Genomic DNA, 17205 nt, shown 5'->3' with positions numbered 1-17205 from the left:
TCCTTTGTATTTACCTTCTCTAATTTCTGTTTTGCAATAATCAGGATAAATGAGATTCTTTGCTATTTGCTGTATGTGTTCATTATGGAATTGGTATTAGGTGGGAAAGGGGTCAAGCCCTGAATACAGAACTTGGGGTCACTCTTCCCTCAGAAATGACATAGTGATCAGAAGTTAAATGGAACTTGATCATATCTCCTAGACAAACAATATTTAAAGAAAAAGATAGATATACTTTTACGCTGGTACCCCCTCTCCCTCTGAGGAGAGCAGAATAGTGGCTTCTGTTCCCAACCTCCTGTTTCCCCTCTTGGAAAGAATGAGTCTCCCTTGGAGAAGGTTAGGGGGAGAAGAGGCTAGAGATGTCTATTCTGTCCCAATTCGAGCCACACAAGGACAGGTCCTCAGCATACTTGGGCTCTTTCACTGCTTTATGTGAGCCTCACTACATATGTGGGGACTACTCTTCATCCCTACATAAGAAATGGGTTCTCTTCTTAAGTAGTTTAGTGTAGTAGGGAGAAGAGACTGACACAAAGAAGATTATTGCCCAGAATATAATATATTTTAGAGGCTAGAAATACTGTAATAATAATAATGATAGCTAACATTCATATAGTGTGTACTATGTGCCAGGCACCGTACTAAGCTCTTTACAATCATTATTTCATTTCATCCTCACAACAACCCTGGGGCATTTTACAGATCCCCATTTTACAGACGAGGAAACTGAGGAAAATAGTGGCTAAATGACTTGCTTGGGACCACCCAGCTAGTGTCTGAGGCTGCATTTGAACTTGGCTCCTTCTTACTCCTGACCCAGGGCTCCAAGCTTGGCGTTCTAGCCACTATGTCACCTAAGTATCCTGTCTAACCTAGCTGCCCAATGTTATAAGAGTTCAGAGAAGAGGCGGATCTAGGAGGGAAAGAACAGGCATAAAAGAGCGAAGGCTTCACATAGGAATTAGACTCAAGTCAAACCTTGAAACCTTCTTGCAGTACCATTTGGTGTCTATTTTGGCCACCCTGTTTGGACTTTTGCCCCAGAGAAGAATATGTGAAGACAGAAAGGGGGCATCTTTAAAGAGCCAATTAGAGCTTACCCCGAGACAACAGTGAAGTCTTCCGAAGTCAGTCAGTAGAACATTTACTGAGAGCCTATTATATCTTGTCCATTGCACTTGGCGTTAAGGAAAGATTCAATAGTAATAGGAACCATGGGCCATCCCAGTTTTCTCCTGGGCAATGCTGTCCCCACTAGACCCAGGAATGTTAGCTATCTCAAGACTATGCCTCATCTTCAAAACAGCTTCTGACTCCAAAGGTGCCCTAAACTCTATTAGACCAAGAAATGCTCGTGCCTAATATACTTTTGCTTATGAATTTTCATGACTATGTCTGTGAAAACCCATTTAGGACTCAAAAATAATTTTATTAACAGATCTGGAGTCAGAAAACCTGGGTCCAAATCCTACATTTACTCTTGATATGGCCTTGATCTAATTACTTAATTTCTCTGGGCCTCAGAGAAATATTCTTATATTTAGAAGAAAAGAGCTGGATTTGATGATTTCTAAGGTTTGTCCTCTCTAGTTCTAAGACATACAATTAATCATAGGACCAACTAGCATTTGCCCTTTACTGCATGCCTTTCTGTGCCATTATATGACAAAAGTAGGACTTTAGTGGCTCATTCTATTGTTTTGAAATACAGTATGTAATGGAGCCTTGGAGGTCTCTGATGATTGTATATAAATATATCTTATTTATAGCCTCCTGAGTGGAAGGATACTGCCTATAGGCAGCCAAGAGAAAATAAAGTTAGCTCCATTCATTTATTAATCCATTTCATTAGTTCCTACCTGTACAAAACATTGTGCTAGAGAAGGATGATAAGGAGGAGGTGGGGAGAATTCAGGATGAATAAAAGAGGATCTCTGCCATCTAGGAGTTTATAATTTAGTAGTAGAGGTAAGATATCTTGTAGAATTTACCATAATGGCAGGCAGAATGTTTCAAGTGCTCCAGCATAAGCAAAGTGCTTTGGGATTTTCATTCAAAGGGGATCAGAGAACATTTCATGAAGGGGATAGCATTTGAGTTGGGCAGGTCAAGTCTGTCCTGGCAGAGACTGGGGGGGATAAAACATCATGAATACCCCTAGCTTCAGATAGAGAGGCAGTGGATTCAAGAGAGTAGACTGAGAGGTGTATATCTTTTTGGACTTGACTGATACAAGAATTTGTTTTGCTTAGCTGCATATGTTTGTTTTTCTTGCTTTCTCAATGGGGGAGGAGGTAAGAGGAAGAGAATTTAGAACTGAAAATAAAACAGAATTTTTTTTAAAAGGAGAAAAAAAGAGAATGGGGGAAAGTGTAGGATATTCCAGGTAGAAGCTGAGCATGGAGGCAAACGAATTCAGGCTCTGTTTGGGGAATAAGGAAAGGCAAGTATTCCATTTTGGCTGCAATAGAGGGTATGTTAGTAGAACAGACCAGAAAAAAATCAAGTGGCTCTAGGTAGAATATATGTGCATGTATATGAATGTATACATAAGTGTATTCAATACACATATAAGGTATACTGTGGATTATATGATATATGCAATGTTATGTTATATGTGACAGTATTTATTATAATGTATTATATATTAGCATATAGACATAATAGATGTAGTAGAAAGAACACTAGACAGTGTCAGGGGAACTAGACGTGAATGCCAATTATTAGTTGGGGGACAACTGGGAAGTCACTGTATTATTTGCCTCTCAACTTCCATATCTGTAAAATGGGGATAGTAATGCTTGCATTACTTTTACTTATATCACAGAGTCAATGGAAAATAAATGTTTTTTTTCTAGTGATTTTGTTTTGCATCCTCAAAGTCATTTTCAGCCCTTTACTCTCATTCCCTCTGCCCCAAATAGTCAATTGGTTTCCACGTCTTGTCCATTCCACCTCTTTAAGATCTCTCACATCTATTATTACCTTCTCTCTACACATACCACAACTATTATAATTCCAATACTTCTTTTTTTTACTTATTTTTTTCTGATACTTATTTTTTGTCTGAATGATTACAATAGTCTTCCTACCTGGTCTTCCCATCTCTAGGCCCTGCCCTTCTCTGAGCCATCCTCCAAAGCTGCCAAATTGAGACTCTAAAAACACCGGTTTGACCATGTTATCCCTAGGCTCGTGAATTTTTGGTAGCTCTCTGCTGTCCTTGGTAGTGGTTTTGAAACTTTTTGGTCTTCTTTTTTCACATTCTTAAAATTATTGAGGCCCCCCCCCAAAGCTTTTTTAATGGGGGTATATACATATGTATGCACACACATATTTATATTTACTGTATTATAAGTTAAAATGTCTTAGAATTATTATAAAAAGTCTTGACCTCATGAGTCTTCAGTACTCCTAGAGGGTCCCAGAACCATACTTTGTCATTTCAAGTCCTTCCTTACCTTGCTTCAGTGTGTGTTTCTAGGTTGATTGCATATTATTCCCCCTCATGTGCTCTCTTTTCCAGGCAACTGGCCTGTTCCTCATACATGCCCACCTCTGCCTTTGCATAGGCTGTCCCTCATGCCTAGGATTCTGTCCTTCCTCACCTCCACCTCCTGAAATCACATTCTCCCTTCCTTCCCACATCCTTCAAGAGGGTTTTTCTGATTACCCCAATCATGAGTACCCTGCCCCCATTATTTTGTATTTTATATTGTATATATCCTATTTTCTAACCTATTTAAAAATAGACTTTTGAATTTATTTGATAATTTAATTTAATAGTAATAGAACAGCTAGCACTTGTAAAACACTATGAATATCTTGCTTTTTCTTCATAACAATCCTGGGAGGAAGGTGCTATTCTTATTCCTATTTTAAAGATGAGGGAATTAAGGCAGACAAAAGCTAAATGACTTGCCCAGGATAACACACCCAGTTAGTGTGTGAAGTCATATTTAAATTCAGGTCTTTCTGGCTCCATGTTCATCAGTCCTTTCACTGTACCAGATGGCTGCCATGTTTGTGAAGAGGCTGGATTGGAGCTATCCAGTAGAATGCAAACTCTATGAGGGCAGTGACTGTCTTACTTCAGAGTGTGTGTTTATGTGTATGTGCGTTGTATGTGTTGTGTGTGTTGTGTGTGTGATAACAATGAGGATCTAAGAGCTGCTTGATAAATGCTTATTGACTGATGAAATCTTAAAGCCCTATAGAAACCCAAGTTACTACTATCACCACATTTGGTGGCCTTAATTTCCAGATAGTTAACTAGGGTCTCAATATTTTAAATTCTTGATGGGCTTAGAATAACATGAACTCTGCAAGGTCCAAAGTGAGATGTGCTAAAGGAAAAATACTGAAAAAAACAAAGCCTTTATTAGGATAGCTCAAGGACATAGCTATTTATTCTTCTTGGGAGATGAAAGGAAGAGGTTAGCCTCAGCATTAGAGAGTTTCTGATTCTTTCCTCACCTATTAGATAGTAAGCTTCTTGAGAATAGAGTCTATGATTTTCCAGCTTCATAGCCCCAGCATTCAGCATGGTACCTTCAACATAGTAGGTGTTTAATCAATGTTCGCTCAGTTGAAGTGAGCAATCTGTGGCTTAAGCAATGTTTGCTGATCATCGAGAGCCACTGAGCAATGACATACTTCTTCCCAGGGGATGACATTAGAAGCTTTGTTGGGGAGAAGGCTTGAAAAGGTAGGCCAGACCAAAATCTTAGACCCTCATAAGGTTGTTGTTCTTCTTTCCTGCCGTGTCAAGAACATTGGCAACGAGCTTTTTTCTTCCTCCTGCTTCCATGGATAGCGTCCATAGCTGTATGTTCCAGGTTGGTATGTCTAGGAATGTCCAGGTTGGTATGTTCTAGCCCAAACCCCAACAGCCTGAAGAGCTGCCTGTTTGGAAGCTCACCAGTACAAACTGTCTCAGGAAATTTCTAATTGAGTCAGATTTATTAGAAAGAGGATTCTCTCATGGCTCTTGACTTAGGAATTCCTGCCAAAGGCTGCGACATTTGGAGCTGGGGAAGTGAGGTGTGTAAGCAGAGGGAGAAAAAACCACCAAAAAGCCAAGAAGGCAATCAGTAAGCCAGGATTTTTTTCAAACCTTTAAAAGAGGGCAGAAAAGGGAGTTGCAGGGAGGGGCATGGGTTGTTCAGATTGAGTTTAAACAGTGGGCAAAGTTTCAGGTCAGCTTTTTTTTTTTAAAGCCAACCCAGTTAGGCAAGCTCTAGTTACACAATCTTGTCTCAGGGTGAGGCTGAAAATGCTGGGGAGACATTAGCAATAGAAGTCCCCCCATCACTGAGGTTTATGCTACGCCAGGGCCTCTTAGCTTAAAGCTCGGGTTTTATGTAAAGCATAAAACTGCCATTTGGAATCTCCCCACTGGACAGGGACAAGGAGAAAAAAAAATACCAAAGTTCACCCTGGGTAGCATTGACTTTGAAGTCTCAAGGCATGATAAATAGCAGGTCACGCACTCGGATTCTCCAGGGACCAGAACCGGCAGATGAGACTGTTTACAAAGTATAAAAAGCAACGAGCTTCAACATTTACAGTACATAGAGTTGAGATGGGTGAACCAAGTAATAAATTAGACAAATAAGATGAATATCAGCACTTTTTAGCAAGCTGTACATACATAAAATCTCCATTGGGAAATATTTGCAGTGGAAGCACTCTGGCTGCTTCTTTCAATTGAATGGGATGGCTACTCGAAAAAATCTTAACTCTCTGTCATATGGGCCTCCACCTAAGATCCATTCTAATTCTCTTTGTTGCAAATTCCTATGAATAGTTGTCACATTTTAAAGTTTATAGTTTAACCTATTTTAAATACACTAACACAGATTATCTCATATTAATCATATGCATTTTGCTGAGGCTGGGAGGAGTTAAGTGACTTGCCAATGTGGATATAACTTGTAATTGTCTTAAGTAGGATTTGAACCTGTTACTGTGACTCCAAGTTCAGCATTTTAGCCACTATTCTTTGCTGCCTCTTTGATGCTCGCTCATGTCATCCCTTTTCCCTAGCTTCCTTTATATAATCTTCATTAAGCTGTGAGACTTATAGTTAGGAGGGACCTCAGAGCTTATCTTGTCAAACCCCAGATAGCCTAGATAGTCATCGGCTTGTTCATTTCTTTCAGTCATGTCTGACTCTCTGTGACCACATTGGGGTTTTCTTGGCAGAGATAATGGAGCAGTTTGCCATTTCTTTTTCCAACTCAGTTTACAGATGAGGAACTGAGGCCAATAAGGTTAAGTGACTTGACCAGGGTCACACAGCTAGTAAGTATCTGAGACGAGATTTGAACTCAGGAAGAGGAGTCTTCCTGACTTTCGGGTCCAGCACTTTACCCACTGTGCCGTGTTGCTGCCCCCAGGCATTGACTAGAAAGGTCCAAAGTCAGAGATGTATCAGAGGTGGACTTCAAATTCAGAGCCCTTTACCTTCAAATCCAATATCTAATTTCTATGCCTAATTTCTATTAAATCTAATTTATCCAATTCATGCCTCATGGAGTGGCAGCATTACAAAACATGTGACTGGGCCAAGAGACTTTGATATGGATTAAGAGAGGAATTCAAATTCTTCCCTCTTGACGGTACTCTGAATAGCAGTATAATCCCAGCATAGAACCTGTTTTTCTTTTGAGATGACATATGAAATAGGCAAGTGGTATTGAATAAAGTCACTAAATTCTCATTTATAAGATCATAGTTTGTTAAGCTGGCAGGGCCCTAGAGATGGCCCAATGCAAGCTCTTCATTTTACAGATAAGAAAGCTAAGGACATGGGGAGATTAAGTAGATTGCCCAAGGTTAAACATATAACAAATTGGAAATTCAGTCCGGTCTTCAGACTTCCAGGTTGGTCCAATCAGGGTCTTTCTCCTATCTCCCTCTCCCAAAGGTAAGAATTTTAAGACAAAAAAAAAAAAAACAATTTTCACTATGAAAGCAAAACACATTTACTTTAATAGGAGTGATTTTCATCAATCCTGGGCAGGGGGAGTGGAGTTAGGTATCTTTCTGCTTTAAGAAAGGATTATAGCATAGATCACATCTTCTAGTACCTTTCCATCCCTTAGGCCTTATTCACATGCTTGGAAAATACTATACCTGTGAGACTACCCTTATAAAACTCTGCCTCATTTGAATAGTGCTTTCACACACATAGAAAGAAAGACAGGATGTTTTTTTTTTCCCCTTTCTTCATATTCCTGGTGCTTAGCAACAGTGCCTGGCACATAGTAAATGCTAAATAAATGTTTATTGTTGTTGTACATAGCTGGAGTCAGAAAAGCCAGGATTCAAGCTCTGTTTCAGAAGCTTAGGAGCTATGTGATCCTGGGTAAATTCTTCAGCTTCCCATATCCCTGAGCAACTCCCTACGACTTAACAAAAGAATTCACATGCTGCAGTTTGTATAGAAGAAGGAGTTCCCACACAGGGAGGTTCGTCACAGTGATGAGATCACAGCTCCTTCATGTATTTCATATATATATTCTCTCAGATGAATCTCATAACAGTCCTGTGAGATAAGAACCATAGGCACTATTCTTCCCAATTTATTGATAAGCTAAGGCTCAGAGAAGTTCAAGGACTATGGAAAGTCAATTTAAAAAAATAATTTTTATTTATATCTTGTTTTTAACACCACTAAAATTTCCCCTCAAATTCCTGCTTCTTCCCAGACACCAATCCCATATAGTGAATAATGTTTTTAAAGGAGGAAAAAAAGATAAAAAAAAATCAGCAACACAGATCAATATATCAAAAAACCTTAAAATATGTTGTTCAGTTGTTTCAATCCGGTCCAACTCTTTGTGATGCCATTCAGGGTTTTCTTGACAGATATTGGAGTGATTTGCCATTTCTTTCTCCAGCTCATTTCAGAGATGAGAAACTGAGGGAAACAGGGTTAAGTGACTTGCCCAGGGTCATATAGCTAGTGTCTGAGGCCAGATTTGAACCCAGGAAGAGAAGTCTTCCTGACTTCAGGCGTGAACTCTATCCACTACACCACCTAAATGGACACAAACTATGTGCAATGTACTAAACCCTGAGGATGCCCCACCTCTGCAAAGGGATACAGTGGAATGTTGTCTCATCTCTCTTCTTTGGAACTATGCTTGTTCTCTGTCATTTTAAAATAGTCACTTTTGATTATTTTGTGGTTGTTCTTTCTGCTCACTTGCTGTAGTTATTGTGTATATCATTTTCCTATCTCTACTTATTTTATTCTGCATCAGTTCATGTAAATCATTCCATGCTTCTCTGTACTCGTCATTTTTGTCAGCACCATTGCATTTATGTACCACAATTTGTTTAGCCATTCCCCAATCAATGATATCTACATTGTTTCCAATTCTTTGCTATCACAAAAAGTGGTGCTACGAATACTTTGGTATTTTTGGAGACTTTCTTTTTCTTATTGGCCTCCTCGGAGTATAAGCCTAGTAGTAAAATCAATGGATCAAAAGATATGGACATTTTAATTACTTTATTTGCACAATTCCAATTTTATTTCCAAAATGGTTGTACTGATTTGCAGCTCTACCAACAATGTACTAGTATGCCTATTTTCCCCATAACCCGTCCAGTACAGACTAGTCCCAGTTTTTGTCATCTTTAACACTTTACAGAGCATGACGTGAAATCTCAGGGTTGTTTTAATTTGCATTTCTCTTATCAATAGTGATTTGGAACATTCTTTCATATAGTTGTCAACAGTTTCCAGTTCTTTTGAGAAGTGTTTGTTTATAATCTTGGTCAAACATTTAATGGCAGAACTGAACCAGAACTAAAGTTTTCTGATTGATAGTTCAGTTTTATTTCCATTATATAATAGCCACCTCTAACTGGCAAAGATAAACAGAGGTTAACATGGTACAATGCTTGGCACATAACAGACATTTAAGAAATGCTAGTTAACTGGACTATCTGCCTATCACTTCAAGTCTGAAAATGTCCTATCAGGTATCTCTAATAGGATGGCAATAGGAATTTTGAAGTGAGTGAAGAAAGAAAGTACCAGAACCTATTCAGAATTCCTGTGTTCAAGTCCCAGATCACCAGTGGTGTGTGACCTCAGTTAAGTCTCTTCCCAACTTTGGCATGCACTTTCCTCACCTATAAAATGAAGAGGTTGGTCCAATCAGGTACCTGTTATAACACTCTTCAAGTCTATGTTTTGCCTCTTCAACTCAGCAATGTCATTGTATTAATGGGATATACTTTCTATGTAGTCATGGGGAATGGGGGAAAGGTAAGGGAACAACCATTTATGAAGCAGCTATTAAGTGCCAGGCTTGTGTTTGTCCTTCGTTTTCAAAGAGGACCATGACATCAGGGAAATGATGACATGATTTGCAGTTGACTTGGATTTGAGTGAGGGAGGGCTATGCAAGGTCTCCAGCTTCACTTTCTCCTCCAGAGCCATCTGGGTCCAATGACCCATTCATCAGGATGACTGGAGATGACCCAGTATGCAATGGCTCTTTTAGGCTAAGGCTTTTTCATGTACTCACTTAGAGTGAGGTAACACCCATTCAGTGAATAGGCCTCTTTAAGAAGTGGGTCAAGGGAAGGCCCTTTAATTAAAAAAAAAAAGAAAATAAATTTAAGCTGGGAGGGGAAGACCCTCAGGGTCCAGAGAGAAACAGTTACCATTGACATTCACTCTAAGGTAGGAGGGCCCAAAACACAGCCATTAAGTGAAGCCTGGGCAGGGACCTATTGTGGTCCAATCTATGAACTTCAGAGTCAACTGGGTTTAAGGTTTTATGATAGAAAGAAAGAGAAAGAAAGGGAGAAAGAAGGAAGGAAAAAAGAAAGAGAAAAGAAAGAAAGAGGGAAAATAAAGAAAGGAAGAAAAGGAAGGAAGGAAGGAAGGAAGGAAGGAAGGAAGGAAGGAAGGAAGAAAAGGAAGGAAGGAAGGAAGGAAGGAAGGAAGGAAGGAAGGAAGGAAGGAAGGAATCTAGCTAGTAAACTCCAAGTTAAGTGGGTGGCTTCTGGCCATCAAAATTTACCTTCCTTTGGAGAGGAGAAGGAGAAGGAGAAGGAGAGGGACATATGTCATATCTCATTTGATTTTTAGGGAAGCTTCATAGTTTACTGCAAAGCACACTATATTTGTAGTCGTGAAGACTTGGGTTCTAGTCACAACCAAACACTAGCTATGACCATGTGAACTATCATCCTATATCTCTTCTGCCCTTTGTAGGTAAATTCCTCAAAAAGGCCTCCACTTTCTCTCCTTTCACTCTTTTCTTAACCTCTTACAATGTGACTTCCGGCCTTACCATTTGACCAAAACTACTCTCTTGTTACCAATGACCTTTTAATTGCCAACTCCAATGGCCTTCTGTAAATCTTCATTCTTTTTGACCTCTCTGCAGTCTTTGACACTGCTGACCACCCTCTCTTCCTTGATACTCACTTTTCTCTAGGTTTTTAGGATGTCACTCTCTCCTTGTTCTCCTCTTACCTGTCTGGCTGATACTTCTTAGTCTCCTTTGCTAGATCTTCATCCAAGTCATGTCCACTAAAAATAGGTATCCCGTAGGCCTCTGTCCTGGGGCCTCTTCTCTTCTTCCTCTCTCTATTCAACTTCACTTGGTGATGTCATCAACTCCCATGGATTTAATTAATACCTGTATGTTGATGATTCTCAACTCTATCTATTCTGCTCCATCCTCTCTGCTGTCCTACAATCTCACATCCTCAACTGCCTTTCAGACATCTCAAACTGGCTATCCGGGAGATAAATGAAACATGACCATGTCACTCCCCGACTCAAAAAAACTCTGATCCTGAAGGTAATAGGGGACCACTGGAGTTTTTTTGAGTCAGGGAGTGACATGGTTCTATCCTCACATTAGAAAACTCACTTTGGTGGTTGAAAAGAGGATGGATAAGAATGGGGAGAGACTTGAGGCAGACCCACCAGCATTCAAAGGCCTTTATAACCTAGTTCTCTCCTACTTTCCAAATATTCTTACATCTTACAGCCTATTACTCTTTTACCCAGGTAAACTGGCTGTTCCCTAAATAACACATTCTGTCTCTCACTACAGGCACTTTCTTTGACTATCATCACTCATGGCTGGAACGCTCTTCTTCCTGCACTCTACCTACTGATTTCAATCCCTTCTTTTAAGTGAGAACTAAAATCTCATCTTTTATGGGAAGCCTTTCCCAATGTCCCTTAATTCTAGTGCCTTCCCTTTGTTAGTTACTTCCTATTTATCTGATCTATGTCTTGTTTTGTATAGACTTGTTTGCATGTTATCTTCCTCATTAGATTGTAAGCTCCTTGAGGGTAGGGACTGTCTTTTGTCTTGGTATCCCCAGTGCTTAGCATAGTGCTTGGATCATAATGGGTGTTTAATGTATTTTAATAAATGTGCAGAGCCAACTCAAACTGTCTCAAAAGACATGGCTGTTAAATTTTTAGTGTGAATATTTACATCTCAGAAATCAGCAAACCTACAAGATCATGGCTTGATTAATTATTTCATTGATTGTCTAGACTTAAGAAAGTATTGATAATGCAGATTAAACTTAAAACTGTATCCTGTGATTTTTTTTTTTGGGGAGGGAGACACCGTTGTTAAACATTTTTCAGTATACCTCTTGACCAGAGTAATCCCTTCACCTTGATGAATCTCGGTTTCCTTTTCTGTCAAATGGAAATAATTATGCTTGTCTACTACCAATCTCACAGGATTAGGAAAACACTTTTATAATAGCACTATATGTAAATTTGAGCTATTATTTCTGTTATTATTATCCAAATTTACCTTCTTGCCATCAAGTTTAAGGACTTACTCTTCAAAAACATTCAAATGAAAAACAAAGAAACAGAGTTACCATATCACCCTTCAGCATAATACAAGCTACCTCTTTCCAATCAGGTGAAGGCCAAAAGAAAAATTTCTGCTTTATAAAATATCCCAGAAATCCATTCAAGGTTCAGGACAAGGACAGAAAGGATGACAAATAAAGGATGGTCAAGGGCGTGTGACCTTTTTAAAAATAAACATGTTGTGAAGTTGGGCATATCTGAATTTATAGACCCACAGAGTGTTAGAACCGGGGCTATGGATTTTAGAGGTAATCTAGTCTACCCCCACCATTTTAGGACAGGCCCAGAGAAGCAAAGTACTTCACAATCTTGCTGTAGCCTACCTTTCCAGCTTTACTTCTTATTATTCCTCAACTTACTCTACTGTCCAGACAACTGATCTATCTAACAGCTGTCCCCGGATTTGGTCATTCTGCAATCTGCCCCAATCTCTAATCCCCACCAATTTCCAAACTACTTCCTCTCAAATCAATTGTTTTGTGACTTTAATGACCACTCACCTTTCCTGTGACTTCCTTGACTGAAGCTCCCCTCCCTGGATACCATTCCTTTATATGTCTTTTCAATTAAAATATAAGCTTCTTGAGGACAGAAAACATCTTATTTTTTGCATTTGTATTAATAGAATTTAGGGCTGTGCTTGATACACAGTAAGTGCTTAATAAATGCTTCTTTGTTCATCCATTCCTTCATTCATTCATAGATGATTGCCTCCATCTACTCTCTCCTCACCTCACCTCAGCCACAGAGGTGGCTCTGTACAATACTTAGCTTCTTTCTAGGCGTAGTTCAAAGTTCTCTTCTTAGAGGTAGCCTTTCTTGATTTCCCTGGTTGTTAGTTTTTTCTCCTTTCTCAAACTCAAGGACAGGTACTTTCTCACTTGGTCTTTGTATTACCAGCTCCAAGCACAGTGCCTTGGGCCAATGTTTAATAAATGCTTGTTTAAGTGGATTAGAACTGACTCACTGAAGGTTGTGTAGATCAAGCTTCCAGAGAGCTATCTCAAACCAATGGAAATTGTATACCTAAATACTTCTGTATGTAACTTCTGGATGCTTGTTAAGTTATGTGCTGACACATTAAAATTAATTACATTGAGAATGTTCTTGTGAGGAATTAAGTGCCATACTCCATGAACCACCCTTATCTCTCTTCATTTCCCCTTTCAAAGCTCAAGTTCACAGCATAAACATCATTGTCCAGGGAATGAATTGTCGGTAGGTCCTGCTTACCAGATATATCCCTTTCAATTTCTAAAGTCAAGCCAACAGGTCAATAAGCATCTATTAGGCATTTACTATGTACCAAATGCTGGGTTAAGCACTGGAGATACAAAGAGAATGAAAGAGAAAGATACAAAGAGAAAATGAAAGATAGTCCTTTCTCTTGAAGGGCTTACATTCTCATGGGGGAAGATAGCACATACAAGGAAACTGAAGAGCACATGGGGAGGAGGGTTGATGGAGAAAGAAGCCTGGAAGGTCAGGAAAAGGGCTCTGAGAGATAGGAAAGAGAAGGTATCAGGAGGAAACAACCAATCAAAGGAAGAAGTCATGGGCCAGAAGTATCTTCCATTGTGAGAAAGCTTTGAGGTTGGAAGAATGAGACTTCCATTCAGGATAAGACTTTCTAGAGCATGATGGTAGAGTTGGCTTCCAGGGTGAGAAGAGCTTTAGAACAGGGCAGCAGGAAATTCATCCTGGAACCACAATGTGGATGCTGATGGAATTCTTTTCAGTGGAAATGACCATTTCAGAAAAGCTTATTGATACTTGAATGGTTCAAGGTAATAGAGGAAGCATATTGTCAGATTGCTGTGAGATTTCTGGGGAGTCACTCAGAAAAAGCTTCATATAATTTGAGTCTGAAGATACCTGGCTGCAACAGAGTGTTCCTGGTTCCATGAAAAAACATTGTTATATAACCATAGTGGCAGTGTTGGACCAATTCAACACAATTCAATTCAACATGTTATATTCCTTCTCTATCCCTCCCCTAAGACTTTAAGTGATGCCCTAATGCATCCTGGGCCATCTCCAGTCTTCCTGGTGAATATCAGGCCACTGGACCCAGATGGTTCTGGAGGAGAAAGTGAGGCTGGTGACCTTGCACAGCCCTCCCTTAATCAAATCAAAGTCAACTGCAAGTCATGTCATCATTTCCCTGATGTCATGGTCCTCTTTGAGAATGAAGGACAAACACAACAAAATTTTAAGCTCACTGAAGGTAGGACTGTTTTGTTTCTGTATCATACCCTTTAAGCATAGGACCATGTACATGGTAAGTCCTTCATAAATGTTCACTGAGGTATACTAGATTAGATTGGAGTTTTTGTTGTGTTTGACTCTTCACGACCCCACTTGGGGTTTTCTTGGCACAGATACTGGAGTGATTTGCCATTTCCTTTTCTAGTTCATTTTACAAATAAGGAAACTGAGGCAAACGGGGTTAAATGACTTGCCCAGCATCACACAGCTAGTAAGTGTCTGAGGCTAGATTTGAAGTCAGGAAGAGGAGTTTTCCTAACTCCAGGTCTGGCACTACTGTGTCACCTTGCTGACCCCAACAAATGGATTGGGATAAAATGGATTGGAATAACTGTATTAAGTACCTATATGGTGCTGGGCACTGAGGTACAAAGATGAAAAGAATAGTCCTTGACTTTGAGCTGCTCACAGTTTGGGGGGAGGGGTGAAGCAAAGCAAGCTCCTAGGGCCCATGGCATGGTACTTCTCTTTTGTGACCACAGGCCCTATAAGGAATTCTTGTGCCTGGTAACACTATCAGCACCATTTCGTACTATTTTTATTTCTCCTTCCACAAAGATAAAAAAGAACCTACAGTCAGCAAAACTGTTTGTCTTGAGGTTTCCAGACACTCTTTGACCATTTCAGGCTCCCAAAGAGGAAAGTCTAATAACATTCTTTTTCACTTTGACTGAAGCAATTCCAGAAAAAAGAGTTAACTCTTAAAGGTATCTGTACTGGTAAAGTTTTTATTGTTAATTTTGGAATGAAATATTTTGTCTCATATTAAACCTTCAGGTGAGGAGATCTCACGGATAGGACAGCTAGTTGGTGCAATGGATAGAGTGCTGGGACTGGAGTCAGACCTGAATTCAATTCTGGCCTCAGACAATAACTAAATGTGTGATCTTGGGCAAGTTATTTAACCTCTGTTTGCCTTAGTTTTTCCAACTGTAAAATGGGATTAACAGTAGTACCTACCTCTCAGGGTTGTAAGGATCAAAAGACGTATTTGTAAAATGCTTATCACAGTGCCCACTGGCACATAGTGGACACTATATAAATGTTAGCTAAATATTATAGGAGGTCTTCTTCATGAAAATCATACTGTGCCTAATTAAGCCTAGGTCTGAAAGTCAGCCCCCTTTAGTTGTTTATGGATAATAAGGGGTATTAAGATGCCTGGATTACCCATACTCTTTCTTCTCTTTTCCCTCTCTCCCTTAACCCATCCATCTCATCTCTCTGCTTGAAAACTTTAGGATCCAAAAAACATTCTCATTATGCCTTCTCCCCTCTCCAAGTGTCATCCTTTCTGACGTGGATCCATCCTTTCCCCTATAACACACATGGGATCAGTGAAGATGCTCCATGCTTCACAGCTTCAAGAAAGAGAGTTTCTGATTTCTCAAGTCCTTCAGGACTGAGGGCACTTGGCACAGGGAGCATGGGTTAGGAAGCACTTTCTCGGGAACCCTAACATAGAGGATAGGAAATAGAATGCAAGAGGATAGGAGTGATGGGGGTGAGATGGCCACAAGGAAGTACAGTCCTGAGGAATTAGAAGGGGGGTCATAGACAAGGAAAACCAAGTCAGTGGAAAATAAGATCCAGGGTTTCTGCTTATTATGTACGAGTGTTACATGTGTGATGGTAATGCTGATGATTAAACAGTACATGATACCATGGAAAATTGCCAATCCTGATGACGATTATGCATATTGTGTAACCAACAAAATGAGAAGAAAAATCAACATTTTGCCCAACATTGCAAAATAATATTAATTACAATCATGTATGTAACTGTTCACTATTTATACCTCATTACCTCTGTTGCTATCTGTCTTTCATTCTCAAAGAAGACCATGACCTCAGGAAGGCGATGCCATGACTTGCAAGTGAATTGGATTTAAATGAAGAAGGGCTGTGCAAAGTCACCAGCCTCACCCTCTCCTCTGGAGCTGAGTCCAGGGACAAGATATAGATCAGAATGACTGGAGATGAGATCCTCTAGTGAGGTCAACAAAGAAGGAGAGTGACATGATGAAAATGGTTTTAGGAAGGCTGATCTGAGGAAGGGGTAGGAGATCTGAGGGGTAGGAGAGAAGATAAGTTAATCTCCTACAGTAGTTCAGACAAGAGGTAACAAGGACCTAAACTAGGGTGGCCACTGCCACCAAGTCGCCTCTGGCCCTCAAGATAAACATTGGGCTAGGAAGGGGGTAGGCTGATCTCTGGGTGGCAAGGATGACCAAAGAGGGTAGGAGAGAAAGGCTTAATTACGTAGTTAATTCTGTATGGGTCTTGGAAAAGTTCTTGGCAAATGAACCACTGACCCCTTGGAACAGGCTATTTCTTTAATTTATTCATTGGCCTTCTTTTTTTCTTTAAAAACAAAACAAAATGGCTCCCTAGGGAATGGGTATAGTAAAGTCTTTCACTCAAATACTGAAATGAGATGGTGACAGAAGAAGAAGCAGCCTAAGAAAAAAATGGCACATAGGTCCCAGGTTAGCTCCTCTATCTATGGAGAACACTTAAAAATGGAAGCTTTGTATTGTTCTCCAACTGGCCATAAAGTGAATGAGCTGGGCCTCAGGTGGATGGATAGCTGGGAGGAAGCTGTAGACCAGGGCTTCCTACAGTAAATGGCCTGAATCCTCTTGTCTCCAAGGTGTATATCAAAGGATTGTCAACAGGGCTGCACTAGTTAAGCACTGTCTGGTGAGTGAAGCTTGAAGTGATTGCCTGTAATGATAACCTGAACCCTACAACATATGAATGCGGTGCCTAGAATTATATTTGGAAGATAACTGAAAGGCAGCATGAAGTTACTTTATAAGGAGCTCAAAATATGTCCATATAAATTACAAAATATGTCCATAGTATGTCCAGCTTCGGTCTTAGGCACGTTTCCTTTACTTCTGGGTACGTGGACAAAAGCTCTGAGAGCAAATGAAAATCAGGGCTGGGAAATGTCCTGATTCTAATCCCAAGACTGGGATTAGAAATGGCTCCCATTAAAATGTCCAGATACTTTCCACTGATTTACTAGCATCTCCTCT

Source organism: Trichosurus vulpecula, chromosome 3 (genome assembly GCF_011100635.1).
Source record: "Trichosurus vulpecula isolate mTriVul1 chromosome 3, mTriVul1.pri, whole genome shotgun sequence".
NCBI lineage: Eukaryota > Metazoa > Chordata > Mammalia > Diprotodontia > Phalangeridae > Trichosurus > Trichosurus vulpecula.
The sequence above is the reverse complement of the archived record's forward strand: the minus strand, read 5'-3'. Positions refer to the sequence as shown.